At 41.1% G+C, this 20993-nt stretch overlaps 1 protein-coding gene and 1 long non-coding RNA gene across 4 annotated transcripts in view; one reads left to right on the top strand and one right to left on the bottom strand.

Moving 5' to 3' along the window:
* GRIP1 (glutamate receptor interacting protein 1) overlaps positions 1-20993 on the top strand; it is a 735313-nt gene that overhangs the window by 243735 nt on the left and 470585 nt on the right. The gene's annotated exons all lie outside the window — the stretch shown is intronic.
* Positions 5832-20993, bottom strand: part of LOC122683986 — a 28859-nt gene continuing 13697 nt past the window's right edge. Inside the window, exons 2-3 of the long non-coding RNA XR_006337897.1 lie at positions 12330-12334; positions 5832-5923 (exon numbers count right to left, since the gene is read on the bottom strand). This is a non-coding gene — a long non-coding RNA (uncharacterized LOC122683986). The remainder of the gene's footprint in view (positions 5924-12329; positions 12335-20993) is intronic.

A 20993-nucleotide genomic window follows, 5' to 3' on the forward strand; every position in this document is an offset into this window, starting at 1 on the left:
CAGAAATTGGTTTAGGAGTTTTTCCCTCTCTCCACTATTACTTGGTATTTTGTGAGAGTTTTGTAAGGAATTTTTTTTGACAATTTCAGTTAAAATCATTTTCAACCTGATGAATGAATCTCTTCCCAAACACAAATTTATGTAATATTTCAACCACTTTAACAACCTTTGTGTTATTATATCAAGTAGTTCTACAGACTGATTCTTTGATTTCAAAGACATAAGAAATTGGTGACTTTATATATATATATAAATATATATATATATATAATATATATATATTTAGTTTCCAGAGAAACATCTTACACATGGAAACAAATGAAAATATGATCTGTGTCCCTAAGCCAAAAACCACTGGTCTATGATTCATTGATTAATTCATTCAGGAGCATAAATTGGGTATCTATTATGTGCCAAATGTTGGAAATCTATACAAAATTTCATTTTTGAAAGAAATGGTATCAGAGAAATTAGTATCAGTCCTACTGGAATTTTTCTATTTTATTTACACTCTTTTGTTCTATCATAATTACAAAAATATTATAGCTAACATCATTCAGAATTCATAATGTTGCAGGTAGTATGTAAGTGCTATACTGATTATTCATACATTTATGACTCATCACAATAACCAGAGGAAACCATGGCAGGGAATGCTGATGGCCACACAAGGTTAATTGGAGATATTGGGGTCCAACTTAGGAAGTCTTGATCAGAAACACTTACTAAAATATAGACAAGTGATGAATCATGGAATAGTCTTTTAATATAAAATCATATGTGTAACACATATTCAGTAGTGCATGTTCAAAATTTTATATAGGATAAGATTATAAATAATTATATATTTTATAAGTTATATATATATAAGCTAATAAGAAATATGTTATCAGCAAGCATTCTAGATGTTTCTTTTTCCAGATAATTCATTTAAAAACTTTTCTATTGTGGGCATGTATTTTTATTTTTAGAAAAAAAAATTTAAAATATGCCTCTTTTCAGTGAGGGGACTAATAAACATATCACTTGAAAGTAATCTCTATGTTGGGAGTGGTATAGGGGCAAAAGTAGGAAAATCACTGATGATCTTATTTTGGCAAAGATAACTAGGCTTATGTGACTCAGGCGGTAGAGAATTTGCCTGCAGTGTGGGAGACCCAGGTTCGGTCCATGGATCGGGAAGATCCCCTGGAGAAGGGAGTGGCAACCCACTCCAGTGTTCTTGCCTGGGAAATCCCACGGACGGAGGAGCCTGGCAGGCTACGGTCCACAGGGTTGCAAAGAGTCAAACACAACTGAGCGACTGACACCTTCACTTTCATGAAGATTATAGAAAACTTTTACACCTATTTAAAAAATAAAATCTGTGTTTTGAACGTGTGTGTTTAATAATTTTGCCTACTTAACCTTTGCAAATGTGATTTGCAGAAGAGGAGAATATAAGCCTTGTGCTTAGCGTCTTTGAAAAGAGAATGTTCACCCCAAGATGTTCCCCAGAAGTAATGAAGGTGTCCTTCGGCTGCTGGGATGGCTCCCCAGTTTCTGTGGCCTGGTTAACTGTGGCCACCTTTATGGACTTTATGAAATCCTAGTTGAGATTTAATATTTGATCCCAGCTTAACGGAGTCCAAATATAAGAGACTGAGCTGATTACCTGTATAAAATAATTTAGGGAATAGAGGGTAAACCTCAAAATATATATTGAGGGATGTGAAGGATACTGACAGTGCTCCAGGTGGATCCCTGCTTTATCTCACGTCTTTGTGCGTTGGAAGTATTTTAAGGAATGTTTGCTTACTAGATAAGGTTGCATGTTTAACCAGACTTGATCTCTCTCTTTTTTTCTAATTTAATTTTACTAGAGTATAATTGCTTTACAATATTGTGTTAGTTTCTGCAAAGTGCATCAACTATATGTATACGTGTAATCCCCTTCCTTTTAAATCTCCCCCTCGCCCCCCTCATCCCACCCGTCTAGGGCATCACGGAGTGTCAAGCTGAGCTCGCTGTGTTACTCAGCAGCTTCCCACTAGGCATGTTTTACACGCAATAGTGTATGTGGGTCAGTGTTACTCTCTCAACTCATCTCACTCTCTCCTTCCCCGCTCTGTATCCACATGTAGAATGTAGAATGGTCTATGTCTGCATTTCTATTCCTGCCCTGAAAATACACTGATCTGTACCCTTTTTCTAGATTCCATATATGTGCTTTAATATGCGGTTATTTGTTTTTCTTCTTCTGACTTAATTCATTCTGTGTGGCAGACTCTAGGTCTATCCATGTCACTGCAAATGACCTAATTTTGTTCCTTTTTATGGCCGAGTAGTATTCCATTGTAAATATATATGCCACACCTTCTTTATGCATTGCTCTATTGATGAACTTTTAGGTTGCTTGCATGTCCTGGCTATTGTAAATAATACTGCAGTGAACATTGGGGTGCAGTATCTTTTTGAATGACGGTTTTTATCCTCCTCTTTGGCCCCAGCACATGTCATATTTCATTATATGGCTGTACTTGTTTTAGCAGTAGTATGCTCACAGAGGACAGGGACATAAACTTCTTGGTATTTCTTCAAGGCCCAGCAGAAGGGCTAGAAAAGAAGAGAAACAAGGAGGAACAAACACATGGGAAGCCTCTACAATATGCAGTCATTCAGAAAGATCTTCAGTTTGGGTTCCTTTTCGCCTCCCACCCCCACTCTGAACATTTCTCTCATATCCTGAAGAGCTCAGCTCTACCAGAGTTTGCAAATAAAATACAGGATGCTCAGTTAAACTTGAATTTCAGAGAGGCAGAAAATGCTTTTTCAAATGGAAGTATAGCCCATGCAATGTTTGGTATATACTTAACATTAAAAAATTATTCATTGCTTTCTAAAATAGGTGGCACTAGTGGTAAAGAACCCTCCTGCAAATGCAGGAGACATAAGAAAGTTCGATCCCTGAGACCCGCAGGTTTGATCCCTGAGTCGGGAAGATCCTCTGGAGGAGGGCACTGCAGCCCACTCCAGTATTCTTGCCTGGAGAATCCCATGGACAGAGAAGCCTGGCTGGCAGTGTTCCATAGGGTCCCAAAGAGTTGGACACTACTGAAGTGACTTAGCACACCTGTATTTTACCCAACAATTCTTTTAAATTTTAAAAGAATGGTTGTATGTATGTATGTATGTGTGTGTGTGTGTGTGTGTATATATATATATATATATATATATATATGATAGTTAGATAGTTAGAAAAAGTGGACAAATGACCAGACAATTAAAATAAAAAAGATTCATTGAGCTTGTCTGTACACGCTTCTGTGTAGTGTTGTCAGTCAGGCACTGGAAGACCATAGGTTGACATGGTCTTGAACACTCGTCAGGAAGCCCAAATGACCAGTCAGAGGGCTTGGAAGCTCCTGTTATGTCTGACACATAGTAGGAGTTCAATAGGTTTCAATATGAACAGATTTCTCAGGGACATGAAAAACCTGAAGATTCTTTTAGAGTTAATACTATACCCTGATATTGTAAGTTGACTTCACTTCAGAAGATGAATGATAACATCACTGGCAAGAAAAATGTCGGCTAATCAGTGAGGAAAAATTTTACCTCCACCTCATCTACAGAGCAGCTTGTGCTCAGCTTTCTTTATAGTCCAACTCTCACATCCATACGTGACCACTAGAAAAAGCATAGCTTTGACTAGATGGACATCTGTTGGCAAAGTAATGTCTCTGCTTTTTAATATGCTGTCTAGGTTGGTCGTAGCTTTTCTTCCAAGGAGCAAGTGTCTTTTAATTTCATGGTGCAGTAACCATCTGCAGTGATTTTGGAGCCAAAAATAAAAGGTCTCTCACTGTTTCCATTGTTTCCCTATCTATTTGCCATGAAGTGATGGGACTGGATTCCATGATGTGAGTATTCTGAATGGTGAATTTTAAGCCAGCTTTTTCACTCTCTTCTTTCACTTTCATCAAGAGGCTCTTTAGTTCTTCTTCACTTTCTGCCATAAGGGTGATGTCATCTGCATATCTGAGGTTATTGATATTTCTCCTGGCAATCTTGATTCCAGCTTGTGTTTCATCCAGCCTGGCATTTCGCATGATATACTCTGCATAGAAGTTAAATAAGCAGGGTGACAATATACAGCCTTGACGTACTCCTTTCCCTGTTTGGAACCAGTCTGTTGTTCCATGTCCAGTTCTAACTGTTGCTTCTTGACCTGCATACAGATTTGTCAGGAGGCAGGTCAGGTGGTCAGGTATTCCCATCTCTTTAAGAATTTTCCACAGTTTGTTGTGATCCACACAGTCAAAGGCTTTGGCGTAGTCAATAAAACAAAAGTAGATTTGGAACTCTCTTGCTTTTCTGATGATCCAGAGGATGTTGGCAATTTAATCTCTGGTTCCTCTGCCTTTTCTAAAACCAGCTTGAACATCTGGAAGTTCACGGTTCACATACTGTTGAAATCTGACTTGGAGACTTTTGAGCATTACTTTGCTGGAATGTGAGATGAGTGCAATTGTGCAGTAGTTTGAACATTCTTTGGCATTTCCTTTCTTTGGGATTGGAATGAAAACTGACCTTTTCCAGTCCTGTGGCCATTGCTGAGTTTTCCAAATTTGCTGGCATATTGAGTGCAGCACTTGCACAGCATCATCTTTCAGGATTTGAAATAGTTCAACTGGAATTCCATCACCTCCACTAGCTTTGTTCATAGTGATGCTTCCTAAGGCCCACTTGACTTCACATTCCAGGATGTCTGGCTCTAAGTGAGTGATCACACCATCATAATTATCTGGGTCGTGAAGATCTTTTTTGTACAGTTCTTCTGTGTGTTCTTGCCACCTCTTCTTAATATCGTCTCTTCTGTTAGGTCCATACCATTTCTGTCCTTTATTGTGCCCATCTTTGCATGAAATGTTCCCTTAGTATCTCTAATTTTCTTGAAGAGATCTCTCGCCTTTCCCATTCTATTGTTTTCCTCTACTTCTTCATATTGATCACTAAGGAAGGCTTTCTTATCTCTCCTTGCTATTCTTTGGAACTCTGCATTCAAATGGATATATCTTTCCTTTTCTCCTTTTCCTTTCGTCTCTTCTTTTCTCAGCTATTTGTAAGGTCTCCTCAGACAGCCATTTTGCTTTTTTGCATTTCTTTTTCTTGGGGTTGGTCTTGATCCCTGCCTCCTGTACAATGTCATGAACCTCCATCCATCATTCTTCAGGAACTCTATCAGATCTAATCCCTTGAATCTATTTGTCATTTCCACTGTATAATCATAAGGAATTTGATTTGGGTCATACCTGAATGGTTAGTGGTTTTCCCTACTTTCTTCAATTTAAGTCTGAATTTGGCAATGAGGAGTTCATGATCTGAGCCACAGTCATCTCCCGGTCTTGTTTTTGCTGACTGTATAGAGCTTCTCCATCTTTGGCTGCAAAGAATATAATCAGTCTGATTTCGGTGTTGACCATCTGGTAATGTCCATGTGTAGAGTCTTCTTTTGTGTTGTTGGAAGAGGCTGTTTGCTATGACCAGTGGGTTCTCTTGGCAAAACTCTGTTAGCCTTTGCCCTGCTTCATTCTGTACTCCAAGGTCAATTTGCCTGTTACTCCAGGTTTCTCCGTACTTTTGCATTCAAGTCACCTATGATAAAAAGGACATCTTTTTTGAGTGTTAGTTCTAGAAGGTCTTGTAGGTCTTCATAGAACCGTTCAGCTTCAGCTTCTTCAGCATTACTGGTTGGAGCATAGACTTGGATTACCATAATATTGAATGGTTTGCCTTGGAAACAAACAGAGATCATTCTGTCACTTTTGAGATTGCATCCAAGTACTGCATTTCGGACTCTTTTGTTGACTATGATGGCTACTTCATTTCTTCTAAAGGATTTTTGCCCACAGTAGTAGATATAATGGTCATCTGAGTTAAACTCACCCATACCAGTCCATTTAGTTCTAAAATTGCCAGTACCTAAATTAAATGAGGGCTTCCCTGGTGACTCAGTGGTATGAATCCACCTGCCAATGCAGGAAAAGCAAGTTCAATCCCTGGGTTGGAAGTAGCCTCTACGAGAGCAAATGGCAACATCCCACTCCAGTATTCTTGCTTGGAGAACCCCATGGACAGAGGAGTCTGGCATGCTACAGTCCAAGGGATCACAAAGAATTAGAGATGACTTTGTGACTGAATAACAATAACAGCAAATTAAATGAGTTTTCTGTTTTGGTCATGGATTAAATTGTATTGAATTTGCAACCTTATGGGTTATATTTGCTAGCTAGAATATCTATTGAACACACTGTCAGCTCTAAGTGGTAATACTCTAGAGATCAGAGATGAGATTGGTACAGAGCGCCAATGAGCAGTAATTCATTTTACCCTCTGCGGATCTGAAGTACTTGGTATTGAGTCTCATACAGAGCAAGTGTGAAATTAACATGTGTTGAGGTGACCTTTATGTCCCCTCCAAGTCTGAAAGTAGGATAGCCATTCACTTAAATAAGCTGTCACTTAGCTGACTACCATCTATGCTGTTTCAGAAATCCACTGTGCTGTGAATTCTTACTTTCTTTTTTGACTTTTGAAGCCCAAGCTTGTCCCTTTGGGGATATATCTCTTCATTGTTTCTCATACTGCACAGCTGCTGAAACCGAATTGACAAGAGTTGAATTTTTCAGGCGTTTCTTCTGTGACTGAGTCTTCATATAGTCTTATGCATATATGCATGGACTGAGGCATTAGTGTGTGTGTGCAAAGACATATATAAATTCATTGGTGAATATTATATATATTTAACTTGCAGGATTAAATCCTTTGGAAAATTTTTATCCCATAGAATTGGGGCTTCCTATAGAATTGTATCTGTTAGAGTTTGACCTCATAAACTGGTAACAGAGGAGGGTACAGAGGGCCTGTATCCTTAAATTTCCTGTCCACAGTGTTCTCTGTAATAGGTACGTTAGAGATTCTAGAATCACTGATTTGGCTATTTCCCTGCTAGATTATTCCACTTGTCTGTTAATTACCGGTAGTGAAGGGGAGGAGTCTTTCTGTTCAGTAAATGCAAGTTTTTCCATTTTTCTCTGTTTTCTTTTGTATTTTTACCTTAAATATGAGCCTGTTGGGAGTTAAATCCAAATTAGTCTAATGTTCTTTTAGAGCAGTGGTCATATTACAAGTAATGATTATTACTGCAGTGGCCAGCTCTTAGTGTCTTGATTTCATTCCTGGGCTAGAAAATGCTCAAGTCTGTGCCAGAATTCTAGTTGTATTTGTGACCCAGGCAGCTCATCGTTTCTGCCTGTACTCTGACTTGCCCTTTAAAATGTCTTTTTCATTGCTAAGTTTAAAATTGACCTTTATACATAGGAGGCTGCCCTTATCCACAACCCCAATATTTTACTCTGACAGTTCCGTTATCCTTATGCCTCTTCGGCCATCCTTTCTTATTCATTTGGCTTCTCTTTTTTTAACCTCTTCTATTTTCTCATTTGCCCGATCACGGCTATTACCAAACCAGGAAGAATCACCTGACTCTCTCACCTATTTTTATCAACCCAAACCAAAGTGTACCCTGACCGGCCCGCCCCCGCCCCCCACTTATCAAGTAGTGTTCTGTCCTTGTGCTTTCCTTTCCTGTTATTTTAACCCAGTCACTGATCCCAAACATTCCTAATCAAATCCTTTGGCTTTATTATGTCTAAGTTGATTTGTCTCCATGCATGAGTGAGCGTGTCACACCTTTGCTCCTGGCAGGAGTCTTGGCTGATCGGAGCGTGCATCTCCTGCCTTTGCTCTGGGCAGGCAGTCCTGTCTCGTTAATGTAATCCTGATGTTCTAACCTCGTCTCTCTTATCTGCTAACGATTTTACCCATCACCCACCAAGCTTTCTCACTTTGAAACACTTGAAGTATTTTTAAAGGTTTTAAAATTAGTACTCTAAAATGTATAGAAACATAAATAGTACCCGGGGATAGATGAATGAATGAAGAGTATTTCTTCTACCTCACCCATTGCTGTTCTGGAAAGGAGGAACTCATTGCCTTGCCCCTAATACTATTCTCCTGTGGGATTTGTAACAGGGAAGAGCCAATTCTGACTCCGTGTTGGATCTGTCTCTTTGACTTTAACCTTTGCTTTCGGTTGCTTTTGTAATTATGTGCATGCATGCTAAGTTGTTCCAGTTGTGTCCGACTCTTTGTGACCCCACGGACTGTAGCCCACCAGGCTCTTCTGTCCGTGGGATTCTCCAGGCACGAATGCTGGAGTGGGTTGCCATGTCCTCCTCCAGGGGGTCTTCTCAACCCAGGGATGGAACCTGAACCCATGTCTCTTATGTCTCCTGCATTGGCAGTCAGGTTCTTTACCACTGGAAAGCGAAAGCGAAGTCGCTCAGTCGTGTCTGACTCTTTGCGACCCCAGGGACTGTCGCATCCATGGGATTCTCCTGGCAAGAGTATTGGAGTGGGTTGCCGTTTCCTTCTCCATCTTTACCACCAGAGCCACCTGGAAAGCCTTTTGTATTATAATCATACCTAATGGCCTGCCCACCTGTGAATGGCTACAGAAAAGAATAAATTAACATCCCTTCCTATTTTGCAAGACAAAAGGCCTTTTTACATCCTCACCTCCTCTCCCTCTCTGTTCTATAAAAGAAGCTGGCATCCAGACACTAATAAGATGGTTTTTTTCTCCTTTGGAGACACTAGTCTGTCATATTCTCTGTCTGAATAAACTCATATTCCTTGCCTCAACACCTCATCTCTCGGTTTACTGACCTATCTTGCAGCGAGCAGAGTGAGCTTGGCCTTGGTAGCAGATTCTATAATCCTTTTCTCAAAGAACTCAAGTGTATCAGTGGATGCTCACCTCTTTATTCTTCCTTCAGAAAACATTTGACCTTTTTTCTCCACCCTGCCACTCCTGCCCTAGTTCCTACCTTCTGCCTGCCTGGACTACCGCCTGCCTGGACCACTCCCACAGGTGTCTCATTGGCTCCCTACCAGCCCTCTCCAGTTCACTCTCCACGCTGCTCACCAGTGATTTTTCTAAAACATCGGTTTGTGACTATTCACTGCTGCAAGATCAGACGTTAACTCTGATATACGTCCTTCTATTACTTTACATTTCCAAACTTCCCTTCCTATTTATACTTTTCTTGCACACATAACACACTGGACTAATTATACTGGGCCTCTGGACCTTGGTGCCTGTTGTAGGAATGCCCTTCTTTTTGGAAAGTACCAAGTACCCATCAGTGATTGGCTCAGTCATCTTCTTTGCTCTGAAACCTTCCTTGACTCATCCAAGTAGCATCAATCAGTTGCTTCTTTGTCCTTTATCTGTACGGTTTTAGCTACCTTTGTTGGTACAACTCGTCTCTAAATCTCCCTCTTATTCTAGGGTGAGATTTTGAAGATTAGAACAATGCCTTATTTACCTTTGTATCCTGCTGGTGTGATATATGGCTCATGGTAGGTACTAGGAAAATATGTATTAATTTAATTTGATGAGAGAATAAAGGCATTGCCAACTTTTTCTTGGAAAAGGAAAAGCCATGAATAATGAGTCTAGGGAAATAAATAAAAGTGTCAGATTCTGATGATTTAGTACAAATGGAATTGATTCTATATTAGGTTGTTTGACATCAGTTATCATTTGGATAAAAGCTTGCATTTCCTCCTCTATAACCCTCATTTAAAGGATGGGCTTTGAAGAGAAGGACAACATGAATGTACCCTTCCTTTCTTGGAAAGAGCAGTGGACTGCTTTAATGGTCTAGCTTCCCAACTGTGAGCAATAAACATTCTCCTCTTCAGATGAACTAATCATCATTCATTCTTTTAGTGGAGCAACCCACTGCCAGCCTGCAAATGAGGCCTATTAATGATATTTCTCATTTCAAATCTGGAAGGGTGAACACAAAGGAAGGACTCCTGCTGGCCATTAATCCATGATATTAATGAAGGCGTTTTAATCAATGCCTGTGTCTCATCTTCCTAATGAAGGAGTTCTCATTATTTCATTGTTTACAGTTAAAAGTAAAAAGTACATGTGTTTAAAAATAGTGTACTTGTTGGGACTTCCCTGGTGGTCCAGTGGCCAAAACAAAAAGCTCCCAATGCAGTGGCCCTGGGTTCAATCCCTGATCGGGGAACTGGATCCTGCATGCCGCAGCAAAGACTCAGCACAGTCAAATAAATAAATAAAAATAAATATTTAGAAAAAGTATACTTGTTGTAATTTATCTCTAAATTTTGTGAAATCAATTTCAGAGAAGATGGTTGTGGGACTTCTTCTGAAGACATTTTTACTCCAAGAGCTATGGCTTGTTTTAAAAGATATATTGAAGAGCACGCTAATGTAATTGCCACTATGTCTCTGCCTGAAAGCTCCCATTATCTAGGGACAGGCTTGTGTAATAGGGCTGCGCATATGAAGACCCAGATCTGGAAGCCAGAGAAGGCGTGGGGGAGGCAGGCATTTTCTGGAGGATGTGAGGTCTTCTTGCTCCTAGGCCTGGGCTCTCTCAAGCATTTAGAAGTGTGTGATGTTAGCCATGAGAAATTCTTACTCATTGTATCTTAGATGGGCATGGAGATCCTGGACACATCGGGATGGTGAAACCATCATGTCATGTTTGCTATTTTCTTGTAGCCTTAACTCCTTACTAATAGCAGTAGCAGGCTGTGTGTACCAGGCGACTCAATGGTAAAGAACCCACCTCCCAATGCAGGAAGCACAGGAGACTCAGGTTCGATCACTGGGTCGGAAAGATCCCCTGGAGGAGGAAATGGCAACCCACTCCAATATTCTTGCATGAAAACTCCCATGGACAGAGGAGCCTGGTGGTCTACAGTCCGTGGAGTCGCAAAGAGTCGGACACGACTGAAGAGACTGAGCGCATGGTCTAGCCAATTGTGTGCTCCTCCTAAAAAGATGTGAATCATCAGCAAACCTCAAATATTTTAAAGCTTATTTGAAGCAAATGCAATGGAGAACAAGATAGAAAGAAATGCTAACATCCTGGTTGCTAATTTGACTAGTATTAATTGCTGTTTAATGAAACCTTGATTTTCCTTGATCCCAAGGAAGATCTTTAATTTCATTTTCCCCTTAGGATTATTATCCGTTTATCTTGCTTTGTCGTACATCTGTATTAATTCAGAGTCACTGTTTTCTCATGCATATACTGTCAGTTAGCAGTAGAAAGCCATTGCTTAATTATTTCACAGAGGCAGTGCAATATATGATTTAAATCCTGATTCTACCACTTATTAAGTGTGTAAAGTAGACTGATAGAATGTCCCTACAGACTCAGTGTAATCATTTGTTAAGTGGAGCTAATAAGAGTAATGCCTAACCCATTGGTCTGTATGGAGGATTAAAGGATATAATCCTTTTAAACTGTTATCTGATGCTGGGCACATGGTAAGCTTTTGATACACTTTGTCTATCATTATCCATTAAGGCTTTTCTCTCTACTCTCAATTCTTGAGCTCTTTTTCTTTTAAAGGAAAGTAATAATGTGACTTGTTTTACATAGCTGTACAGTATCCAACTTCAGGGTGATTTTCAAATGCCAGTAATCATGATGACAGGAATCCTAAGTCTAAGGTTGATGGAGGGTTCCCACTAGGGTCGGGGAGGGTGCAGGTTCCTGGTGAAGGCAGGGAGGATGTGAAAGGAGGAGGGGAGAGGAGGTGGAAGCTTGGACCAGTGCCCCAGGAGAGAGACCTGCTTCGCCAGGAGAAAGGGAGGCTGCCTGGCAGAGTCAGTGAGTGATGTGAGGATGCCCTGGATCCCTCTGGGGCAGGGGTGTGGTGGGGAGATGGGGGTTTTAGGGGTCTCACATCTAGCCCAGCAAAGAGTGGTTGACCACAGTTGTGATGCTTCTGAAGAGAAGGAAAGCAGCGCTGCTCTCGGTCCAGAATAAAGAGGCGGGTGGCAAGGGTCAAATATTTCAGAAGGACCACTATGGGGTGTACACCCTGCCTCAGAGCCCTGACCAGGGGCACCTGTAAAATAGACAGCCTTGTCCTAGCCTAGACCCACTCAAACACCGTCCTTGATACCAGCACTTGCAGTAGCAGCCAGGAAAGCTGGCTGTTCTATGCAGCGATGACCCCAGGTTTAAGGAGAATTGGGCATTCCTGGGTCAAGTTCTGCCCTTAGTTGGCTAGGTTCCGTTTCCCTGTCTCTGTAAGCCAGGTCCTTACTTTGAGGGCCAGCTGGGAGGACCACCTCTCGACGCAAACCCTCTTCTGCAAAGGAGGAAGGAGCTCAGAAAGTTGAGGCACCTGTGGTCATGCTGCTGGGATCGTGGGTCAGAGACTTTGCCTGGTGATGTCCACGTCCTCACACCACCACCGACGCCAGGAACCACCTGTTACATAGCATCTTCCAGTCACTGACACGCTTCACTTAACATGATCTCAGTTGATTGTCACAACACGCCTCTAAAATAAGCAGCATAGTTATCTTCATCCCCTTTTTATGGGTCTGCCTAAGGCCAGATAAACAGTCAGTGTGTAAAGCCTTACACACTTTTTATCTTCCTAAGGCCAGATAAAAAGTCAGTATGTAAAGTCAGTGTTGCAGAATCTATTTCTTCTTATTCCCAGGCTAGAGGTTTTCTTAACACCTCACTGTGACCAGTTCAGTACTCACCCCCTGCCCCGGCACAGCCCCAGTTTGCTCTCTTAACAGGGCTCAGCTGGCAGTAAATCACTTCCTCACTGAGCTCTGCAGTTCTGAAAGGAACATAACCTTTTTCTCCTGTAAACAGATGATACAGTTTTAAATAGAGATATTCATTAATCCCAAGGACCGATGAAAGGAAGAATGGAGTGGGCATTGATTTAGAAGGAAGGATGCCAGCTGAAATTCCAGAAGCCCCTTTGTAAAGTGGCCCAGGCCTCTAGAGGAAGGTTTTAGGTATTCCCGACCTCCTGACCCGGTGAAGCACACAGCACGGTACCGGCTCATGGCTTTGGGTCTGTCCACGTCTGACATTTGAATCGGTTACCAGGGGAAGCCATGAAACCTCTTTCTCTGGAGATATTTCCAGCTGAGGTAGGTAATTTCAGAAGAGACCAGGCCACAGCGTGAAGATGAGCTAAGTGACCTCTTGGTATTTTCTAAGCATGAAACTAATTCAGTAGGAATGTACAGGCCATAAGTGTACACAAAGCGATCTCAGAGGTAACTCGTCTCAGGTCACAGCTTGTCCTCATCTTTTGCAGAAGCCAGGATTTCTTCAAATACAACTCTAGATAAAATACAGAGAAGCACAGAACTACTGTAGAAGGCCTGGCTCATAACTCAAGTGAAAGTGAAAGCCACTAGTCCTGCCTGACTTCTTTGCCACCCCATGGACTTATACAAGTCCATGGAATTCTCCAGGCCAGAATACTGGAGTGGGTAGCCTATTCTTTCTCCAGCTGATCTTCCCGACCCAGGAATCGAACTAGGGTCTCCTGCATTGCAGGCAGATTCTTTACCAGCTGAGCTACCAGGGAAGCCCTTTGTAACTTAAATTTATTAATAAATGACAACCCTGGTTAAGAATATGTACTGTACAATTGTTCCAGGGACTTTTGTGATCACCATTTATGTGTTAACTCATTTAGTTTTCACTGTGGCCTATGTGATAGGTTTTTTGGTTTCCTGGTTTTACAGGCAAGTAAACAGGCTTCCAGAGGTTAGTTCAGTTCAGTTCAGTCGCTTAGTCATATCCAACTCTTTGCGACCCCATGAACCACAGCACACCAGGCCTCCCTGTCCATCACCAACTCCCGGAGTCTACCCAAACTCATGTCCATTGAGTCAGTGATGCCATCCAACCATCTCATCCTCTGTCGTCCCCTTCTCCTCCTGCCTCAATCTTTCCCAGCATCAGGGTCTTTTCAAATGAGTTAGCTCTTCACATCAGGTGACCAAAGTATTGGAGTTTCAGCTTCAACATCAGTCCCACCAATGAACACCCAGGACTGATCTCCTTTAAGATGGACTGGTTGGATCTCCTTGCAGTCCAAGGTATTCTCAAGAGTTTTCTCCAACACCACAGTTCAAAAGCATCAATTCTTGGGCTCTCAGCTTTCTTTATAGTCCAACTCTCACATCCATACATGACCATGGGAAAAACCATAGCCTTGACTAGATGGACCTTTGTTGGCAAAGTAATGTCTCTGCTTTTTAATATGCTGTCTAGATTGGTCATAACTTTTCTTCCACAGAGTTAGCATCTTTTAATTTCATGGCTGCAGTCACCATCTGCAGTGATTTTGGAGCCCCCCAAAATAAAGTCAGCCACTGTTTCCCCATCTGTTTGCCATTCCAGAGGTTAAGTAACTTGGCAATTAAGAGGTAAATCTGGGTTTTACAACTTGTGCCTCCAAAGGGGCCTTGCATACCTCCTTGGAGAAATCTAGAAAGAACATATGCCTTGGAGCGAGACTGACCTGGGTTCAGATTCCAGCGGTGCCATTTTCAGGCTGTGTGACCTCAGCAAAGTTATCTAACTTCTCTGAATCTCAGTTTTAAAATCTGTAAATGAATGATGAAGTATTTGCTTTGAAACATTGTTTGTGAGCATTGTCAGTTGTTATGCCCTTGAAATATGTCCATTGAAGTTGGTTGGGTCGACAGATGACAGTTTGAAAAACACTTGATTAGTTCTGTCTTTAAACTTGGGATGACCCAGCCAGATCATTCTTTCTCTTGTCATTCTTGAGGGAAGTTGCTAATGTAAGATATCTCAAAGTCCTTGACAATGTCAATAACATTAACATAATGCTAATGTGAATATATCACCATGAACTAATCAGCATTCCTGGAAAATTAGAGCCAAGTGTCACCTTGTCCAGGTAAAATAGCAACTTGCTGTGGACATCCGAACCTGGCTACATGGCCAGCTCCCAAGTGGTTGGTGGGAATGAGACTCGGAAGTTATTATTGCCTTGAAAGTGAAAAGTGTGAACGTGTTAGTTGCTCAGTCATGTCTGACTCTTTGTGACCCCATGGACTGTAACCCGCCAGGCTCCTTTTTCCATAGAGTTCTTCAGGCAAGAATACTGGAGTGGGTAGCCATTCTCTTCTCCAGAGGATCTTCCCGACCCAGGGATCGAACCTGGGTCTTCCGCATTGCAGGAAGATTCTTTACCTTCTGAGCCACCAGAGAAGCCCTAATTACTACCTTGGAGAGAGAGTTTCAAATACTTCCTGGGGCCTCTGAGAAGGTCCTGGGGTAGGGTAGTGGCAGGCAAGCTAGACCTGTTCCCATCCACCGCCATCCCTTCATTAGAGCAAAATGGCTTTGATCTCTTTTATATATTGAGATTTCCATATAAAATTTTGGAAAAAAACTCTGTTATTTTTTTAAAAGTTTAAAAATCACCTTTTATTAATAGAAAATATGCTGGACTATATAGTGCTTTAAAATATTAATAAAGTACTGCAAATAGTTTGTAAAATGAGTATCAGTACCCAAGGTGGGAAAAAGATGGTCACTTTTTTCAGCCTACCACAGAGACGGAAGGACAAGTAGGGGAAATGTCTTCTGAAGATCCTTTCATCAGCGACCAGGTGTGAGATCACGGATCCCTTTGCCGAATGCTTCTATAAGCAGGAGTACATTTATGAGGCATTACAGCGTAACCCCAACCAAAATTAAAAACAAGTGAAATCTCTTCCCTTGGTGAAGCCTCCCATCCAGCAAATGAAATATAAAATACCCTTGAAAACAACTGAATGTTCAGAGTAAGGGAGTAACGCAGAGCTCTTCTGTTCAAAGACACAAAAGCAGAAGGATACACCAGCAGAGGCCAGAAGGCTCTCAGAAGGCTTCTTCAGGCGAAGAATAGTTGGAGCCGATATTTAAAGAAAAGATGGTAATTTAATTTCCATTGCAAAAGAGAGATAAAACTCACTACATATAATAAAAGTCATACTGAAAAGCAATAGAGGTAAATAAATCATCCTTGATTCCATTTTTACTTAACTAAAGTGAAATAATAGTTATAAATATGTTCTGAAGATGTGAAAACTATGGGGATGTGAGGTATTGGTTACTAATAATGCCAGTAATCTCCACATCGTATTATATGAGTACTGCATATCAGTAGATTAGAAAACGGATGGCACGGCCTCACATTTTAAAAGGTGAACTCAATGTCAAGAATTGCAGGTATCATGCCTACTTATAAGTTCTTTTCCATATAGCCTTTGGCAATCTCTTTAACCCTTTACTATCACACACAGCATCATCCATAATCATGATCATATCATCTACAATTCACAAGGACTACCTTGAATTTGTTTAAGCCTGTAGAAAGAGTGGTGTTGCATGAATGTTGAACTAAGATAAAGTCACCATCTCACCATATTGCTGGTAAATTATGTCATCTTAGGACAAATATCTGGTCCATCTTGAATTCAGAGGTATAGGAATGCACAGCAAGCCCAGTGTTTGATAGTGATGTCTCTTCTTCCTGGCACAGGCTGAAGGATTTCCCAGTGAAAGATCCTTGAAAAGACTGTGTCATACTCTCTTTTCAGCAGCCAGCCTCCAGCCACTGAGTAAGTGCTGAAAAAACTAGAAGTCTAAGCACCCACAATTCTAGAACCTGATGCACTTATTCTGTACTAGGCCAAGAAAGATATGTTTTTATGAAAAGAAATCTGTTTTTAAATGTGAATTATAGGCAAATGTATAGCTAGTGTTCACCATCATTTCAAAATAATACATCAAAAAGGCCACTACTCAATTATTGAGAGGACAAAAGAGAAAATGTGGAATGTAGACATTTTAGGCTTAAGAAAATCAATATTGTCATCCTTCTCTTCCACTGAAAGTGAATCTACTAAGTATTAAAATACATGAGTGCAGATTCTTTTTTAATAGAATGCATTAAATGTATGTATTTATTTATGGCTGTGCTGGGTCTTTGTTGCTGTGTGAGGACTTTTTCTAGTTGCAGCGAGGAGGGGGTGCTATTCACGGCGGTGTGTGGACTTCTCACTGCAGTGGCTTCTCTTTTTATGGAACACGGACTCTAGAGCATTGGCTCAGTAGCTGTGACACGCGATCTTTATTGCTGCGTGGCATGTGGGATCTTCCCGGACCAGGGTCAAACCCATGTCCCCTGCATTGGCAGGCGGTTTCTCGACCACTGGATGGCTCACCAGGGAAGTCCTGCAGACAGATTCTTCAGGTTCTCCCTGCCCTCGCCTGCGGGTGCTCATGCACCCTGTGATCGAAGCTTGCCTGTGGATGGTGATTTGCTTCCAATCAATAGAGCAGGGCAAAAGTAACAGGATGTATGTAATGACCTGTATGTGGTTATGTGTTGTAAAACTGCAGTGTCTGTCATGCTGAGGCCCCTCTCCCTCCTTTCCTGGTTTTGAGGGGGCAAGCAGGCACACTGGGGAACCTGGGGTAGCCAGGATCTACAAGGGGCTTCTATAGGCGAGGACAGCCACCAGCTGACTTCCAGCAGGAGACTGAAACTCAGTCTTACAGCTGCAAGGAGCGTCATTCCGCCAACAACCTGAGTAGACTTGGAAGTATACCTTTCCCCAGTTGAGTTTCAGATGAAAGCTCAGCCAAGTTGACATGTTGATTGCAGCCTGTGACACCCAGGAGAGAGGACCAAGCTAAGTCTCACTCAAACTCAGACCCACAGTGTGAGGGAGGTGGGAGGGGGGATCGGGATGGGGAATACATGTAAATCCATGGCTGATTCATGTCAATGTATGACAAAACCACTACAATATTGTAAAGTAATTAGCCTCCAACTAATAAAAATAAATGGGAAAAAAATCACTATGTTTGGGTACTGTTGTTTTGATATGCAACAGATATTAATACAATGAAGGCAGATTTTTCTCTTTATAGCCAAATCTTACCTCAAAGGGAGAAATGCAAGCCGTATGTATTAAATAAGATGCTAAGCAGTTTGAAAATGCTAAAATATCTTTAGGATGTATGTTGTTAATATGTTGATTTCCCTCTACCTAGACTCTTTGGCTTCCCTGGTGGCTCAGATGGAAAAGAATGAGCCTGCAATGCAGCAGACCCAGGTTCAATCCCTGGGTTGGGAAGAATCCCTGGAGAAGGGAATGGCTACCCACTCCAGCAGTCTTCCCTGGAGAATTCCACAGATAGAGACTCTCCTTTATGCATTTTCAAAGCCAAACACAGACTAACCAGGTGAATATTTTGAAAGGAGGAATTGAGCTTATGATATATTCAAACTTTGAGAATTATTCTCCCCTTTACCCCAATTTGTAGTTAGTTCAGTGGAGTTAAAAAATTTTGAGCTTTAGAGGAAAATCATTGCTTCTTCACTTTTAAGTTATTTTGTCCTTGGAGAGAATGTAACATGTTGTTTTTTCTTTTCTGTGGCTTCATTTTCATCTAATATATGGAGTACAAAGATTTCTCTAGATAACACTTTACTTAACTCCAATAGCATTTGAAGTAGGATTAGAACTGAGGACTTAGACTCAATTAACATAAAATAACATTTTGCTAACTTCTCAATTTGCCTTATTCTTTATAAGTACTTTGGAATTATAGAAACTGAATATTAGTTGAAGATATATGCAGGGGTTAATAGCCACCTGTTGCTCTGGTTAAGCCATGAGAAAATAACCATGGGAAAAGAAGAAAAGCAAAATATAGCGATACAGCATTACCCAAATAAAAGTACATTGGGTTGATCAACTGGGGTTGTCCTGCCCTGCTAAGCTAAGGAAAAACATAGTATGGACCTTGGAACGCCGGGTCAGCGCAAGTTCAGAATGCTGCTTGTGCACACACTAAGATGTTTTCCAAACGCAAATATGGGTCCATGACCTCCAGCTAGGTGATAGCCCTTGTACAAGAAAATAGTAAAGATGGTTTAAAGTAATCAATAAAATGGGAGACGTGACCGTGGACACAGGAGGCTGACTTCATCGTAGCCTAGCAGATGCTTTCTGCTTGCCAAGACACTAAATAAAAGTGATGTGGTTCCGAGGAGCAAGGCTCTTGACCCAAGAGGTCTTGAGTTCCCCGGTCCCATCTTTAAAACTTTAATTCTGTCTCTAGTTTCTTTTCCCCAAATTGTGCATCAACTCCTTTCGATCCCTACCTGCTGTGCTGGCCGCAACAGATATAATTCTTTTTTTTTTGGCTACACTGACTCTTCATTGCAGCACATGGGGTTGTCTAGTTGTGGCACAGGGACTCTAGCGCATGAGGGCTCAATAGTTGCAGTACCCAGGCTTAATCGCTGCATGTGGTATCATCATTTCCCCACCAGGGATCAAACATGGGCCGCCTGCATTGAGAGCACAGAGTCCTAGCCACTGGACCACCAGGGAAGTCCTTAATTTAGATTATTTAGGAAGTCCTTCACTAAGATCTAGTTCCTCAATTCTTAATCCAAATTTTAATTTCAGAGACAAAGGATACTTTTTAATGTTTTAAAAGGTAGTTTTATTCCTTAAAAAGGGAAAAAAGAAATTTGCTTTTAGTCATCCTAAGGGCATCCGCATCATTTTATTACAGCAGCAGCAGAGTAACAGCTGACATTTATAGATGCTGATCACTTATAAGAATTCTTACAAACAGATGAGGAATATCATTATGCCCATTTTACAGATGAAGAAACTGTGGGGTAAGGGCAAAGGCCTGACCTAAAGTCTCAGATGGCCGAGGAGGATGGCAAACAAGAGTCTAATTGACTCTAGAACTAATCCCTCAATATACGAATGAAGGCATTTTTATATTAAACTATCTTCCCATGGAAAAAAAGGCAGTTAATTCCATTTGTACTAAATAATATGATCATGCCTAATAAGCAAACTCTGTATTTAACTTCTTATGCTACGTGTATAAAATCATACAGAGAAAAGTAATAACAATAATGCTGTTAAAAATTCCTGTTAAATGAATTGCAAAGCAAAAATGGTTATAGCATGAAAAAAAATTTACTTAGGAACTACTGTAAAATTTGTCCTTATGAAACCGCCTCTCCTATATTCACTGCCTGCGTTTGCTTTGCCAGTTTTTTCGTTCTCCCTTTTTAAGAGATCTGTAACTGCTGTTGCTGATTACTCTTTATGACAATGAAGAATTGTGTAAATTGAAAATCTCATCAAAGTTTCAGAGTTTTATGAGATGGATAAGGAAATGTGGACAAACCGCTCAAACCTAAAAATAGGATTGAACTAGTTAAAAACTGATGATGAAAAATAGACAAAAATAGTGGTAATATAAGCACTTCAAAGAAGATGATTTGTGTTTCAAGGGATTAGGAGAGGCCTTTAGAAAAATTAATAAAGCCCTTGGAAACTTACAACAGTGCCCTTTTTTAAGCTGAACTGTGAAAGACACTTGCAATGGCAATGTCCTATGAAATCCCCTGAGTTAGGTCAAATCAAAAAGCCCCAGTCAGAGTCTTAAAGTGAGCAGTAACTGCCGGGTGCCATTCAAAGGGGAACTGATCCTGTGCGGCAGCCCTGGGGGAGAGGTTTTATCTGGGCCTGGGGCCTCAGCAGCACATGCTGTGTCTTTCTTCACCTTTCTTTTCTCTCTGGAGCAGCCCCTTTCTGAGATTACCACTTCAACCAGTGGCTGTTGCTTCTCTGCTTCCCACCTCTCTGTGTGTATGTGTGAGATTTTTCTGGTTGACAATCAAAATGCCTTATCCTTGAAACTCTTTGTGTTTAGGGATGTGCCTCACCCACCTTTTTTAAAATCCTGGCAGACTCAGGGCACCTCTGCTTTGGTTACATTATGGAAATCATAGCTAATGCTATTGACATTTGAAAACTTGTCAAGCTTGTACAAAGAATGAAACATTAGGTCCTCAGGACAGCTGGAGCCGGTTTCTATGTACTCTCCTAGAAAGGACAGAGCTATTAGCACAATTAGAACCGGTTACACTTGTGAATTACCAGGCTGTCTGTTTCAGAGCTGAGGATGGCATTACATTTTCTTTCCTACATG

The sequence above is a fragment of the Cervus elaphus genome, chromosome 3 (genome assembly GCF_910594005.1).
Source record: "Cervus elaphus chromosome 3, mCerEla1.1, whole genome shotgun sequence".
Classification (NCBI taxonomy): domain Eukaryota; kingdom Metazoa; phylum Chordata; class Mammalia; order Artiodactyla; family Cervidae; genus Cervus; species Cervus elaphus.